This window comes from Agelaius phoeniceus, chromosome 1 (genome assembly GCF_051311805.1).
Source record: "Agelaius phoeniceus isolate bAgePho1 chromosome 1, bAgePho1.hap1, whole genome shotgun sequence".
Lineage (NCBI taxonomy): Eukaryota > Metazoa > Chordata > Aves > Passeriformes > Icteridae > Agelaius > Agelaius phoeniceus.
Window position 1 is genome coordinate 10346383 of NC_135265.1, and position 14999 is coordinate 10361381.

A 14999-nucleotide genomic window follows, 5' to 3' on the forward strand; every position below is an offset into this window, starting at 1 on the left:
ATACACATTGTGCAAGAGAGAAAGCATAATTATCTAATGCCATTGGAGCTGATGGTTAGAAGACAGTCATTTTCTTGGCTCACATCAAGATGGAGCCTTGATTAGCTCTATATTAAGCAAAATTATTGCATCAAACACTTGACTCAAGCAGGCCTTTTTTTTAGCATAATTTATGTAAGAATTTTATCAATATCTTGCTAATGTGACTTTCCACTTGTAGAATGGAAGAACCTGCAAAGGAATAACCAGTCCATGGTTGCTGAATTTTCATCTGGTACTTACCCAGCATTTGAAACATGTAAATTTGTATGTGGAATGTAAATTTGTATGTGGAATGTAAATTTGTATGTGGAATGTAAATTTGGTTGTGGGCTCCCAGCAGTAAAAGGCCTTGCAAAGCTGAGAGCAGTGGGCTGGGAGTCTCTTTGCAGTCAACCTATCCAGTGTAATTTCACCTTCCTGTTGCTCTGATAGGTTCATTCCTCTGAAAGGCAGAAAAAGGGGGATTTCATTTTATTTGAATTGCCTGGAAAACAGATTTACTGAGCTCAGCTGAGTATTATACATAAAAAATAATTTAAAAAAATAATTTTAGAATCCTGATTTCAGCCAGACCTGCAATAAGCTAGCAAGTGGTTTTATTCTATACAGTGCAAAAGCAGAAAGATGATTTTTTTTTGTGTTATACAACGATGAAAATAAAATATTAGAAGTTATTAGAAAGTTTGCAATTTCTCATTTTATCTTCAAGGCAGTTTACTTAGGGGACTTGACTTTTTCAAACTAGGGGGAATTCTAAGGCTGGATTATTAGACAAATCACATATATGTTTACTAAGTAGCCAGACACCAAAGTAGAATTTGGAAGGGAAACACAATCCATTTTTAAGATAACACTCCAGTAGGTCTTTAAACTACAGAATTCATCAAGCAACTCCCTGTTTGATCCTGACTGCTCCACTCCAGCTTTTCAATTTCAATGTAAAATTGACTTTTCTGTGCCAGGCAGAGGTTTCCCATGTTCCACAGTGCTCTGAGGAGAGCCTGCTGTGCCCCAGAAATGAGTGCTGCCACTTTCACTGGCACCATCCAGCTGTATTTGTTCTCTGGACATGTTGAAAGAATAAGGACAAGAAAGTCTGTCATGACTTATTCCTGAATTTTCATCCAGAAAGAGATTTAGTAGGCCCATGAGATAACACAGCTTCACCCTTTTGGGAAAAAATAGTTCTCAGGAAAGAGGAACATTTGTTTTTAAAATAACTCAGTGGCATTTTGGGGCAGCCTGGGAATGAGAAGGTCTTTCACATAAAGAAAAACCAGATAATGAATAGCCAGAGTTAGATAAATGTTTATGACCTAGCCACATTCTCAATTTGATTAGAAAGAGACAGAATTACAGAGAAAAAAAAAGAACAACATGAATACAATAATTTTATTTTAGTCTTTCCAGATCTGCTTTAAAGGTTTAAGAAGCTCAGTGAAGCCACTGAGATTTTCCATGTTTAGTCTAAGACAAAACCAACAGCCAAAATTTTGATACCTAACTCATTATAAGTACTGGAAACAAACATTATTTTTGACCTAAACTGGTACTACTTGTTCTCCTAATTTAGAGGAGGAATTGAGGGGGTTCCTATTTATTTTGTTTGTTTGTTTGAAAACATATATGAAAATTGCCAGTGGCTGTGGGAATGGGCACTCATAATAGCAGCTTTTCATATTTCTCTTGGTAAGCTTAATCAAAGTATCTGATTAGAACACTTCCCTTAGCACTTCATGTATTGTTTCCTTGGGAGCACAATAGATGTAATTTCACTCTTTCAGACTAAATGATTTTCATGGTAATTTCATTGCCATTATCCATCCCACACGTGGTGGTTTTGTATATAAATGTGTCTTCTCACTAGTAGCCTGGAAAAAGTATCTTCCAAACATAAAAAGGTACAAGCTAATAACAGCAAGTACAGATAAAAAGACATAGCTTGGACACAACAAATTTGATAAATAGAAGCTGAGTAAGAGAAGCATTATGAGACCATACCTGATTACTCTTCAGTGGAAATGATTCTTGTAAATATATCATATAAGTTAGCTCTTGCTAGACTATTCTACACCTCAAACATTTCATTTTCATAAAAGGCTGATGCATCTAAGGACTCTCTGTGGAAATAAGATATTTAATGGGATTCACCTTTGGTTTCACTATTCAAGTATTACAGCTAAATCTTACAGCTTACTCTTGTGAGGACCCTGATTACAGGGAAATTCAAAATTCAGAATTCCCTTTAGGATGCACAGGCAAAGTTCTCCTGTTTGGCTGTGCTGTTCCCCAACACTGTGAAGCACCACAGCTACTTTGGGGCTCACAACCAGCACCTTTTCTGCAGTTCACCAAGTTAACCACCTGCATCTGTTCAGTCCTTTCTCATAACACAGACCCCAGCTGAGGCTGAGGCTGGCACAGCAGCATGGATAAACGGGAGACCTCAGTTGGCTCTCTGGAAACAATGGAAACTTGAAACAATGTCTTCCATCCTGCAGGTCTGTACCATAAAAACTGATCTATTTGGTTTTGTCACACTGAAATGCAAAACACATAAATGATGGACAGAGAGGGCTTGAGAATGAGCTGAATTTCAAGAGAGCTCCTGACAATTCCACAGGATGATTATATGTGAGGTAGAAAACAAGGGACTTGTGCTTTGCTTTAAAAAAATGCATTAAATTAAGAGTGACCTCACTACTTTTGCCCTCCCAGAATGTTTTCCCCTCCAGTTTACAATGCACTTCTCCTTAGTTTTTAAGAGACTCTACTGGGCTCAAACTTTTTTTGCTGTTATAATTTGTCTTTTCACCAATCAGGGAGGCCATCATGCCTACTAACCTGGTAGAGTTGGCTTTCCTGTGTACAAGGTGGCCTATGACTATGAAATACTCAGATTAGGTCAACATTGCACCTAAAATTCCTCTGAAGGCTTCAACAACTTGGAAAAAAATCACTAAAATATAATGGCCCATGCTCGTATGACTAGAGCTAGGCATTAAGGACCTGTGCTCAAGAGAAAAGCTTCTTTCTCTAATGCATGGTAAGAAATATCCCTTCATTCTTCCTCAGGAGAAGTAGCAGGAGCTGTTCAAGCTGTTTTAAAAGCATCTTATATTTTATTTATTTTTTGTTGTTATTCTTATTTTGAATTTCACTTCAGTATGTGTGTTTGACACAGAATGGTGTTGACAGGGCAGGTAAAAGGAAAATCTGAAGTTTTTTCAATGAAGAAAAGCAGTTGTTGCAGAACAGCTAGTTCATTATATTTAATCCATTAACACAGAAAGTTTTAACATGCTTCAATACCCCTCATAGTTTTTGAATATGATTTAAACAGAGTTTGGTTCCTCTTTAAAAGGAAAGAGAACTTTGTGAGAGAGATTTGAAACTCAGAAAACATACTAGGATGCAGTTTTAAATTACTTTGCACTAATCTGATAAACACACTCTCCCTCACTGTGGAGTGACAACCTATCATATTTGAGCAATCATGATACAAAATATACCACAAAAGTACTCATTATTTTTCCCAAATACATAATATGTCATGAAGAAACCTTTGCTTTACCTCAGCCAAACCTGAATTCCTTGAAAGACCACGTTGCAATCATCCAGCCTCATCTGGCATCCTGGTTCTGGGGTAAGGTTTCAGTTCATCTTGTGATGAGGTCTCTGGTGTCGAGATGACCCCGAGGTGTTGGAAAGTCTCTTTTTCCCAGCCTCAAGACCGAAGAAGAAGACAGGATTCCTTGGCTCTCATTCTCAAGGTTGTTTATTTGCTCCTATCTCATACATTGTCTCTCTCCAACCTGCTGAGGTCTGTCCAGCAGGTCAGGTTGAGGCACACGGCTCACCCTTGGGGTGGTGTTAACTTTTTATACTAAAAATTGCGTGTACTTTATTTACAATAATTTTCCAATACCTATCACCTATGTTAGACAGTCTGTCTCTGCTCTAAATCAATCCAAAAGTGCCACCATCAGAGCAGAAGATGGAGACTAAGAAGGACAAGGAGAAAGAACATGCCCAGATTCCTCCATCTTGCCTCTTGAACCCCCATTCTAAAAACCCCAAAATTCTATATTTTCACCCAGTGATAAATTCACTATCATTCTGTTCAAACTCTTGCGGCTTGTAACTCCTCACACAAAGTTGGTAATTGTTTTTTCCATGGGTTAAAATCAAAGGCACAGGTGTCTTTGACTCTGTGCCAAGGTCTCTGAGCCCCCTGTCAGGGTCTCGAGTCCTCCTGGGTTCCAACAATCTTGGGGCAAACCCCACATAGGCAGAGCACCTTGGATGCCAGCAGGTCTAACACAACCTGCTCTCTACGGGCTGTTCCCAGTGCATCCCTCAGGTCCTGACTGCAGCAATGTCCCTCTGGTATTCCCAGTCCTAACTCTCTAACTGCTTTCCCCATGTTTGGAGACAATGTCCTTTTGTGTCTGTTCCAGCAGAGCCATTCACCATCCACTGGGGCTCAGGAGCTGTAGCCAATGAGGGATTTTGTTGATTCTTGGTGCTTGCCTTCCAGAGGACTTTAGGAGCAGTCCTTGGGCCCCCTCCCAAGGCCTGGGTGGGAATCCAAGTGAGGCTGGGCAATGCCAATGCCATGAGATGTCCCAGAGCCCTCTAGATCCCATGTGACAGGTTGTCACCAAACCATAGAGGGGACTGTTGTCATGGAAACAAAACTGCATTGAAATACTAAAAATAAAGCTGGCCAGACAAACTTGATAGTTTTCAGGCAGAAAACTGGAGTCAGAGACTGTCATGGATATGCTTGGATTTTAGACAGGCATTTGCTAAGGAAGCATATGATAGTCTTGATAGAAAATTAAATCAGTTTGTCTTGTTCAACAAGAAAATTGGTTCAATCAAAAGCAGGCTTGTGAGCTACTGACAGTGAAAAATTATAAATAATATAAGAAGAGAGAAATTGGCTGGTGATACCAACAAGAATCAGTATTGAGCTACCTGTTTAAAGTTTGGATAAAGAGATCTACAAAATTCTATAAGGAACAGTGAGTTATTCAAGATACAAGTAGAAGAGAGAACAATTTGGAATGATTCACCAAAGTAGGGAATAACTAATTTGTATCCCAGTACTAAATGCAGTGAAGTGAGTATGTGGGTGCTTATTAAAATACATGACCAAATTCTCCAGCCTTCCCAACCCAAACACTTTGGGCTTTCATCTGTCAGTGGAAGCTTTCTGTAGATAAGCCTGATTTTACATGTCTGCTGCCAGCAGAATAAGGATAAAGGTCTGAGAACTGGGCCTCTCCTTGGAGGGAGAATCCAAAGATCCTTCAGTCACAATTTTCTCACATTTAGATCTACATTTTCCAGTATTTCCTTTAACAGCAACCCCACCAAGTAGCAGCATAGCAGATAATAACCCCCCCAGAGCTGTGGGTCCCTGGGCTGATGTCCAGCAAGGCATTGAGGAACACACAAGATCCTTCCCCATGGTCAGGTAGCTCAGTGTGTAGTGGCAACTTTTTTCAGCTGTGTTAGCATGTGTGATTGAATTAGATGCCTGCTAGTAATGTCTATGATAAAAAAAGCTCTTTTACCTTCTTTATGATGAGAATATTTTTACTATCTGGTCTGAGATAGTGCTGACACCTCAGCTGTGGAAAGCATGGTGCTAATAAGGTAAATGGACTATGCAGAAACATTTGGGATGGCTGTAGCTGTTTCATCCTTGACTTTACTATAAATCATTTAAATCATCCAACTTTTACAAACATCAACCTTAAATAACACCAGCAGCTAACTTATAAATACATCAGTAGTCAAGGCTTGTTCCCATTTGGAAAAGTGGTGAAGTAGCCAGAATAACTGTTCCATTATAAATCCTCAAATGCTCACTGTTTACTAAGACAACCATTTCACTTAATTTCTGAAGATAGAGAATCTTTGAGTCATCAAAACTATCTTCATTGTCACTGAACAGGGATTCTCAGATAACTGAAAATTTATTTCATATCTCTTCCTCAGTCTTCTGACCTATCTATTATTCAAGTAACAACATTTTCCTCTGCTCTTGAATAATTTAAACTGTTGTGCATGCAGACAAACACACTTCCCCAGCTCTGCAGCAAGATTCTATTATAAGCATATACTTGTGTCAAATCACATGCATTAGTGAACTTAAACACTGAACACATCCAACATTGTGATATTTCTTGGATGCAAACCCCCATCAATACTGTTTAAAAAATACTTAGGGCTTTCACTTTAGATTTTCTATACTAATATCTTTTTTTGATACACAGCCAATCTGGCTGTGCTAAGTGCATATTCTCCCAAAAGTTAATGCATGGAACCTCAGGCTGAAGGCAATTTATATTCATGTTTTAAAACTACCATCTTAATCAGAGTAATAGTGTTATTATCATAATACTCATTAATGTGTTTCTCATAGATAATTTAAGTATGAATCAATGACCAAAAATAACTGATTCCTCTGAGATCAAATAAATTAAGGAACTGAAAGATGTAAATAAAATCTATTTATTTCAAATTAAAGCAACATCAGCATGTTTAAAGTTTAATCTGAGACTATTATGCAATGGCAGTGCAGGGAGAACTAGCTTAGGAAAGCTCACCCTGAAGTATGCAATGCATTCTTGAGAGATTCAGTTTTGCCACGTAGAAGAGAGAGCATTCTAACTGCAAAATATATGAGAGTGGTTGGGACTACACTGTAAAACCTCTGTGGTGAGAGAGAGGGAGGCACCTGGGACAGTCAAGGTGATTATATTCAAAATTATGAAGCAGAATGCCCATTACAGACACTAAAAGAAACCACAGTGGGGTTGAACTACAAGACAGGTTTCAGACACTGGGAAAGTCTTCAAATGGCTGGAGAGCCTCCACCTCTCTTTGCCTCCAGGAGAGGAGAATGCTCAGGATAATACCACTCAAATAATGAGGATTTTTTTAATGTGGAAACCCCTATTTCAGCCTGTTTTGTCCATTCCATACATCTTCATGTTAGAGGTACTTTGGCATATAAGTAATATTTTAAGAAAGTATCAACAGTGATACACATTTGACTACTGAGAATAAAAAGAAGCTTCAGAGAAAAGGATTTATGGGTTTCACTTAGAAACTAGTGTTCCATGACAAGAAAAGAAAAATCTTAGAGACTTCTAGTAACGCAGATAATTTCAGAAGTATTTGTTTGGCAAAGGTTTTCCAATTATAAATATTATAAATGTAGGTAGAAATGAGCAACTGCTCAGTGTTTGAAAAATTAATGCAGAATTTTTATGAATCCTGTGATACTATAAATGTGTAGCCATAGGATTGTACAAAACCTACATTCTGCTATATATTTTCTGCTCCTAAGTTATTTAGTTTGTGATAAAACATCATTGTCTCCTAAACACTGGAAAGGCTTTCTGAGCCAGAGCTAAAACACTGATGCTTCTTCCAACTCAAAAACCTTCAGTAAACATTGTCTGGAGCTACAGTTGAGTGTAGTGGCCTCAACTGACATTTTAAAGATTCAAAACTTTGCATAAAATATCACTTGGAGACCTCAGATTTTATAGTATGATTTTTAAAAAACGGATCACGATTAAGCTCTCTATGGCTTTTGCTGTATTTATTGTGCTGGAAAGTTGTTCCAGACCACACTGCTTTGATGGGTAAAACTAACCCTGACTTCAGCCCACCTGTGTTCCTAGACAGTCTGGATTCCTTATTTCTCTTGTTAGTTATAGTAAGTAGTACAAGAGCACTTGTTTTTTACTCTGTTTTGATATATTTCCAATCCCATGATGTTCCCTCTCAGTATTTGCTTCATGTAGTTAAAGATGAGTCTTGCACCGTTTTTTTTCCTCTGGGTTGCCTGCATTTTTTTCATGGAGACTTGAATACAGGTGATTAAATTTGCTTGTAATAATCCATCAGGGTCCAGCCCTGCCTTCTACCAGATCAATAAAACCACTCTTCCTCTAAAGAAAGGACTCAGCCTGCAGCAATCCTGCCTTTCATTTCTGATGGTTGCAAATAACAATGGACCAAGATCATTCTGTGACCTAAGCTAGCCAGATTTCTTTTTTATTCCAGTGCAAAGAGGAAATAAGCAGCTCCAGCCACTGAGCCAGTTTGTATCATCCCTCTCATCTGTGTACAGTGTGCATTGCATCAGCCCCCAGATTTGCTGTTTCATCCTGAAAGAAAACAGTTAAAACCCTGAGGATCATGAGGGTGACTGCAGCCAAGTGACCTAGAACTCCAAAGCAGACTAATGGGGAGAACTGAGCTCAAGAGGGTAAAACAAGGAATGTTATTATAGAGAAAATCACAACATGCACCTTATTATGGTGTTGTACCCTCGTGTACATGTAATAACATAATGTATTCATAACTGCACAAAGACATCTTAATATAAATAAATCACAAGAGAGCAAAAAAAATTACTGCGATAAATCTTAATATTGGAAATCCACAAAACTGGATTCAAACGTGTTCAAACATTTTCCTTAGAAATACAAGTAATTCAGTGTTATATAATAAATAACATGCAGAATATTCGGAGGAAAGTGCTATTGTAATGCAGCAAAATAATCTGTTCCTTTATAATTAGAAAAGCATTTTGAAATTAGCTTCATTTATAACATGGGCAGTCATAAGTATAAAAATAGATGCATTTTGTCTTTTTAAGCAAATTTTGCCCTCGTTTCAGAACACAAAGTGACGTAAATCAGTTAGTTCTCATGCACTTGTGTGATACTCTGAGGTATGTGTATCCAGCATGGCAGAAACAGGTCTAATTTAAAAAAATATTATTGTTTTCATTCACATTTTCAAAACCTTGGAAGTTTTCCTATCCTGATTAGTCCATTTTAGGGGAAAATCTAAAGCTCTGGTTCTTACATTGCCTGAAAACTTTTTTATGTCCATGTTACAGGCGGTAATCTGACTAGAGAGGTCACTGGTGAACTAAAGAAGAAAAATGAGTATTTCTATTTTAAGAGACACATAAACCTTGTTGGAATTAAAATACACTGGAAATGTAACCCCTGAAGTGGCAGAAGTCTTTTAAATGGTTTTCTGAATTTTCAATGGAGCTGCACATACAATAAATTACTGTTACTGGAATTCCATCAAGCCCCATTCTCCTAAAATCCAAATTCCATCTGTTTTTTTGCCAAAAGGTCAACAGGTGACACTCAACACCTGAAGCAGAGTTTCAAACCTGAAAACCCCCACAAGTCCTCTGCCAAGTAGGCTTACAGCCAGCTACAGAGTATTTTTAGAAGACAAGAATCAACACAAGCCTTGAGTTTTCCCCAAGCTGAGAAGGAGTAATTTTCCTCTGGATTCTTCATTCTTGCTGCAGTACAAAAGACCAGTTTGCCTGGATCAAACTGAAACAAAACGATTTCATCACCTTGCAGTGATGAAGACGCCAGTGTTAGGAGATATTAGTGATGTCTGTTAAAAATCAAGGAAAACCACCAAGCCCTCCCACCCCAGAAAACTCAGAGACTAATGGATATTTCTTTGAATCATCAACTGCCATTGCTGCAAAACTTAATCTCAAATTATTAATTATTAAACTGAAAATAGAGAATCCTGATTTGTAATCTGTGCTGCCTGTTTTGAGCTGAGCACTGTATTTTTTCCTGCTGGAAAATCTTTCCTTATTGCTTGTGACATCCACGTTCCGGAGCTGCAATATACAGGCAACAGTTTGTCCTGAGCATTTATTCCTGGGGTATCTGTAATACCAGATCACCCTTTGCATGATTTTTTAACTGCATTCAATGAAGAGTTCAGCAATACCACACCTTGTACCTTTCCCTTTCCAGGCTGTTTTTCCTAAAGACAGAAATGGAAGATATGCAGGACAGGAAAAGATGGAAAAGAAACAAAGAGAGGAGTTTCACAGAAACACCATTACTCATGTGAACTGTGGCATAAAGTGAATGAACCAGATTTTGTTTTGCCAGATTTCACTTCATGGAGGAGCAGGACACTCTAGAAAGTGTGGCCTTGGAGGAAAGAGAGTACCTGGATTCACTGCAAGAGAGTACCTGGGGCAGTGCAATGAGAAACAAAACAAATTAGAAAGTTCTGCTGAGGACTCAGAGTGGCTCTGGCTCCTGCTGTTGGTCACCTCCAGGAACAGTACCTGCATGCTCTGCTTGATGATTCAAGATGCAGTATTTGCTATGGTCCCATTTCACAGGTGGATTTGGAAGAGTTGTGGAAAAAAATGAGTTTTGGAGACTAAGTTTTGCGGGGGGGAAAAAGAGAATTTATCAGCAAATTGACACATTCCTCAAAATGTTCCTTTGCCTGTCTCTGCTCCTTACTTCCCCAAAAAGCCTGATTTATTTATTCCAAGATAAAACTGACAAATTCTGGTGTGTTTTTCCATGTTTGCTCAACTCACCATCCTTAGCCCCCTTTCCTTTGCTGCTGCACAGTTTCTAGTTACTAACCCAAAGTAAATAAATACTCCTATCTCTCAAACCATTCTTTTTATATGTTCTTCAGTGTGTCCTTGTCTTTTTCCATCCCCCTTTGGGGATCTCCTACAGCTCTGTCTTTTCTGTGTGTCTTTTTAAAGTAAATGTCATCTACAAACAAAAGTTCTCCCTTGTGTCTACCCCGTATTCTGTGCCTGCAATTGGGATTCAGGTGTTCATTAATCTGATGTAGGTGTTTATTTCTGAGGAACCCATTGTAGGGTATATGGATAGTCTGAAAAGCAAGCCAATGATATTTAAAGAACTGTATAGTTCAATTAATCCATGTGCTAAAGAACAATATCTCTGGCAGCTGAGTGATGATCTAACTGTGCATCTTTCACTATGAAGGGTAATATCTACATTGCAGCTATTGAATGTTAGATAGAATAAATCCTATACTTTTGTCTAAACTAGAATTCTAGACCCTCTCTAACACTTTGTAGACATTTCAGCTCAACATAGCCACTATACAAGTAATTTTTTCATCATATTTTTTCTCATTTCTTGTGGACAGAACTATTAAGCCGCTGATCACACAGGGCCATAACCTGAGGCCTTTATTCCCTTCTGACATCTCTAAAATACAGGTTCTGATTCACTCACTCTCAGACTTATCCAGGCTCTGCTGTCCTGCATGTGGCATGCTTTCTTGGGACCAAGTGAATCCCATGCCTCCCCTCTACACCCAGAAGACCTTTGCAAGGATAATTTTCTCTCTGAGGTTGCTCCTCTCTTTCATATGAAAGAAAGGCTTCTTAGAATTTTCCCAGCCAACAACAGCATTTGCTTCTGATTTGGCTCTGAAGCCAGCTTTGGGTTTTGTTCAGATCAATGGCTTGCTTGTACCTGGCTAGATTTTCAAAAAGCAACTTTATTCTTTCTTTCCAGCCTCTGCTAATGTTCAAGAACAACCTCTTAAAGTATGTGCAAAACTTCCCAGTGTGTCTCCAAACTCTTTCTTAAAACTTTTTTCCATAATATTTCAACAGCCCCTTTGCTTATTTGATAGTTTCCTGCAGCAACTGTCCCCTCTCCTGTTGATAAGCACTTGTGAGACTTCTATTGATCTGCTACTTCTTCTTCCATATCAAATCCAACTTGTCAGTGTTTTGACTATGTTTTTCTCCCATTTTCTGTGCAGCTCCTGAAACACCAAGTTCCCAGGACATGTGTTCAAGTAGAATATATCTCCTCTAGATGAGCAAATATACCAGATTTCAGAAAATTGTCATACTGGAAAGATCCAGCAGTTATGGGGATTTTTAACAATATGTTCATGAAGTATCTACTCTATTCCAGAATTGATTTTTTAGTAGCTATTTCTTTTCCCAGCAGAAAATAAGTTTCACTTACAGAGCAGAAGAGATTGTCAATTTAGAGCACATTTATAAAAGTATACATGACTTGTCCCAATGTAAAAGGCATTAAAGGAAGTTCAAGTGTTATTTCAACTGTCAGTCAGAGAGGAAGGAAAGAAAACCCCACAAGTTTATTTCATTATTTTTATTTGGATTTATTTTGCATTCTTGATTAACTAAATCAAATAACAAGAAGAAGCTGCTGTGAATATTCTCCAGCTGGCATGGAGCTATGGGGATAATACTGCATGTGGATTTTCTAATTTCCCTTGTGGAAATAAAGCTTTTAGTGCATAGTGCACCAAGGCAAAACAACAAGAGCAACAGATGCTCTCAAAGTGTTTCTTAAGTGGACAAATGGCCTTTATAACACAAGAGAGACTCATAGTGTTATTTATCAGAAGCTCTGTAAAAGCTGACATTCAACTTTATCTTGTGGAGCTGGAGTCCCACTTTCCTCTTCTGTTTTAAGACAGCAGTTTGTTCTGAAACGTGCAGTCCTTACACAAGATCATTAAGGTGCTACATTAAAGATTAACAACAATTGCTGAAAAGTCCAGTAGAATGGGCTAATTAAAGATGAACCAAACAATGTGAAAAATTCAACTACCACTTGCTTAGCTAGCTTCAACTAGTCAAAATGCTGGTTCAAACAATTTAAAAAAATTGTAGGAGACTAAAAGGAAGTCGTATTAGCACAAGGAAAACACTGTGCTTCATTCCCTAATCCATCTACTTCAAAAGCACTACACCTTGTTAAACTGGTGTATTTCTCCTCCTGTGCTGCTTGGATGGACCTAATGACCAAGTACACCAAGTGTTTGTTAATGATTTCTCTTTCCTTTTGTTCTATACAGGTATAGTGATGCTTTCAACCTCATTATTTCCACTTTATTACAAGAGATTCAAAACAAGATAAATTCAAAAGAAAGGCATCCTGCTCTCCTCTACAAAGGAAAAACAGAAGATAAACTGAAGTGATTATAAGATGAAGGCTGCTACAGAGCAGAAATTAAATAATGTTCCTTGTAAAAGGAATCAGAGCATATTAAAGCAGCAAACATAAGGCAACAAAATGTAGTACTATAAGAGCCATATGTGTATCTGTGAGGGAAATCACAAAGAGGAAATATCCATTCTTTTTAAAAGGTTTAAGTTAATGTAGCAATAAGACTAATAATATACTTTAGTCATGAGAATAGAGTCACTGCATGTTGTCACAGTGGTATAGGTTTACAGTTGCCCTAGTACAATAGATAGCATTTTCTGATTTCATTTTTTTTATTTTTTCTCACAGTAATTCTTAGTTTTCTGAGCTTTTTTTAAGACTGGCTAAATAGTGATGTGTGGTTTTGTCACACATGAACGGTCAATTGTTCTCAAATTCAACACTATTTAATGTGCAGTTTGAACATGAGTAATAATGTGAGCATCAGTGCTTTAAGAGTCTTACAAGAGATTTTAAAAAGCACGTAATTTGTAAGTTCAAAGAGAACTGAATGGGAAGATTAAATTTGCTCTGATATGAAGCAGTCCTGGTTAACTGGGGAGGTCCCGGCCAGTGTGGCACCCATGCATCAGAAGGGCTGGAAGGAGAACCCAGGGCACTGCAGGTCTGTCAGACCTCAGTGCTGGGGAAAATCATGGGACAGACCACCTTGAGTGCCACTGTGCCCAGCTGTGGGCCATTCACTTCAAGAAGGACATTGAAGTGCTGGAGTGAGTCTGACAAAGGGCAGCAAGGCTTGTGAGAAGTCTTATGAGGAATATCTGACAGAGGTGGGCTTGTTCAGCCTGGAGGAAAAGAGTTCAGGGGAGCCCTTGCTCTCCACAGCTGCCTGAAAGGAGGGTGCAGACTGGCTGCACCTGGGGAAGTTCATGTTAGATACTAGGAAAAATTTCTTCCCTGAAGGAATGGTTAAGCATTGGGACAGGCTGTTCCAGGTGGTGGAGTCACCATCCCTGGAAGTGTTTAAAAAATGAGTGGATGTGGTACACTGGGATATGGTTTAGTAATTTGCCTGTTATTTATCACACTGTCCCAAGTAGATGATTTCTGGATGATAAACAGAACTATCATTGCATTCTTACATGCAGGCTGAACTTATCTTGCTGCTTTTGAAACCCTTCGTAATTGTCAAAAAGAACAATAAAAAATTAACAGAACTGAAATGTGTTCAGTCAAAGAGTGGGCTTGCTGATTTTGTGTTTGAGGTCTTCTCTGACCTTAATGATTCTATGATTCTTTGAATAGAAAATAATAATTCTTAAAGAGGGTACTCAGTTTCAACTGTTTGAAATTAAAGGCCATCTTCTGAATGTAGTAGCTCAGAAAGCGGAGATTTAATTCGATTTTTGTAAAGTGAAATAATTACAACCTTACACATTTTCTTAGTGCCCTTTTTGTTTTTCACATTATTCATGTGAAATACTGAAATCTAATGAAATTCCCTGGATGCTGAGAACCAGTTTGAGGGTAAAATCAATGATGCCTTGAGGAACCAAAAGAACCAAGGAGGTAGATGTTTTCTTGGTGGACCACCCTGTTATGCACAGACACATGAATTGCACCAAAGCTGCTTTTGGAAATGCAATCTCACTGAAGCAAGGAACCAAAAGATGAAATGATGCATAGATGGAATGCCAGCTGTCAGATCTAAGTGGTAGAAATCTTCCCAGCATGAAAAGCAGAGCCTGGAACTGTAAAAGTATACCAAAATGTAACAGTAAGATGTAGCAGGTGGCAAGTCTCAAGTTTGTTGTGCTCAATTCTTTCAGCTTTCTTGTGAAATGACAATGTATATTTTTAAAATGTATATTATTAAAAGAATAGATAAGCAGAGGCCACTCTGGCATCCTTGAAATTGTAACAGGCTAGATGTGAATTCAGTTCTTTAGTATTACCATTATGAAGCAGGGTGGCAGAAGGCCAACTATTGCTAATTGGGGAACAATAAAACTAATTATTGCTAACTGCATCTGAACAGTCACCAGACAGCAAAAATTTCTCTTTCATTAATGGCTGACTCCCATCCTGAATTTCATTTCAATTCAGTCTGCTCTGAACAGTGAAAAGTTGGAGTATAACAAG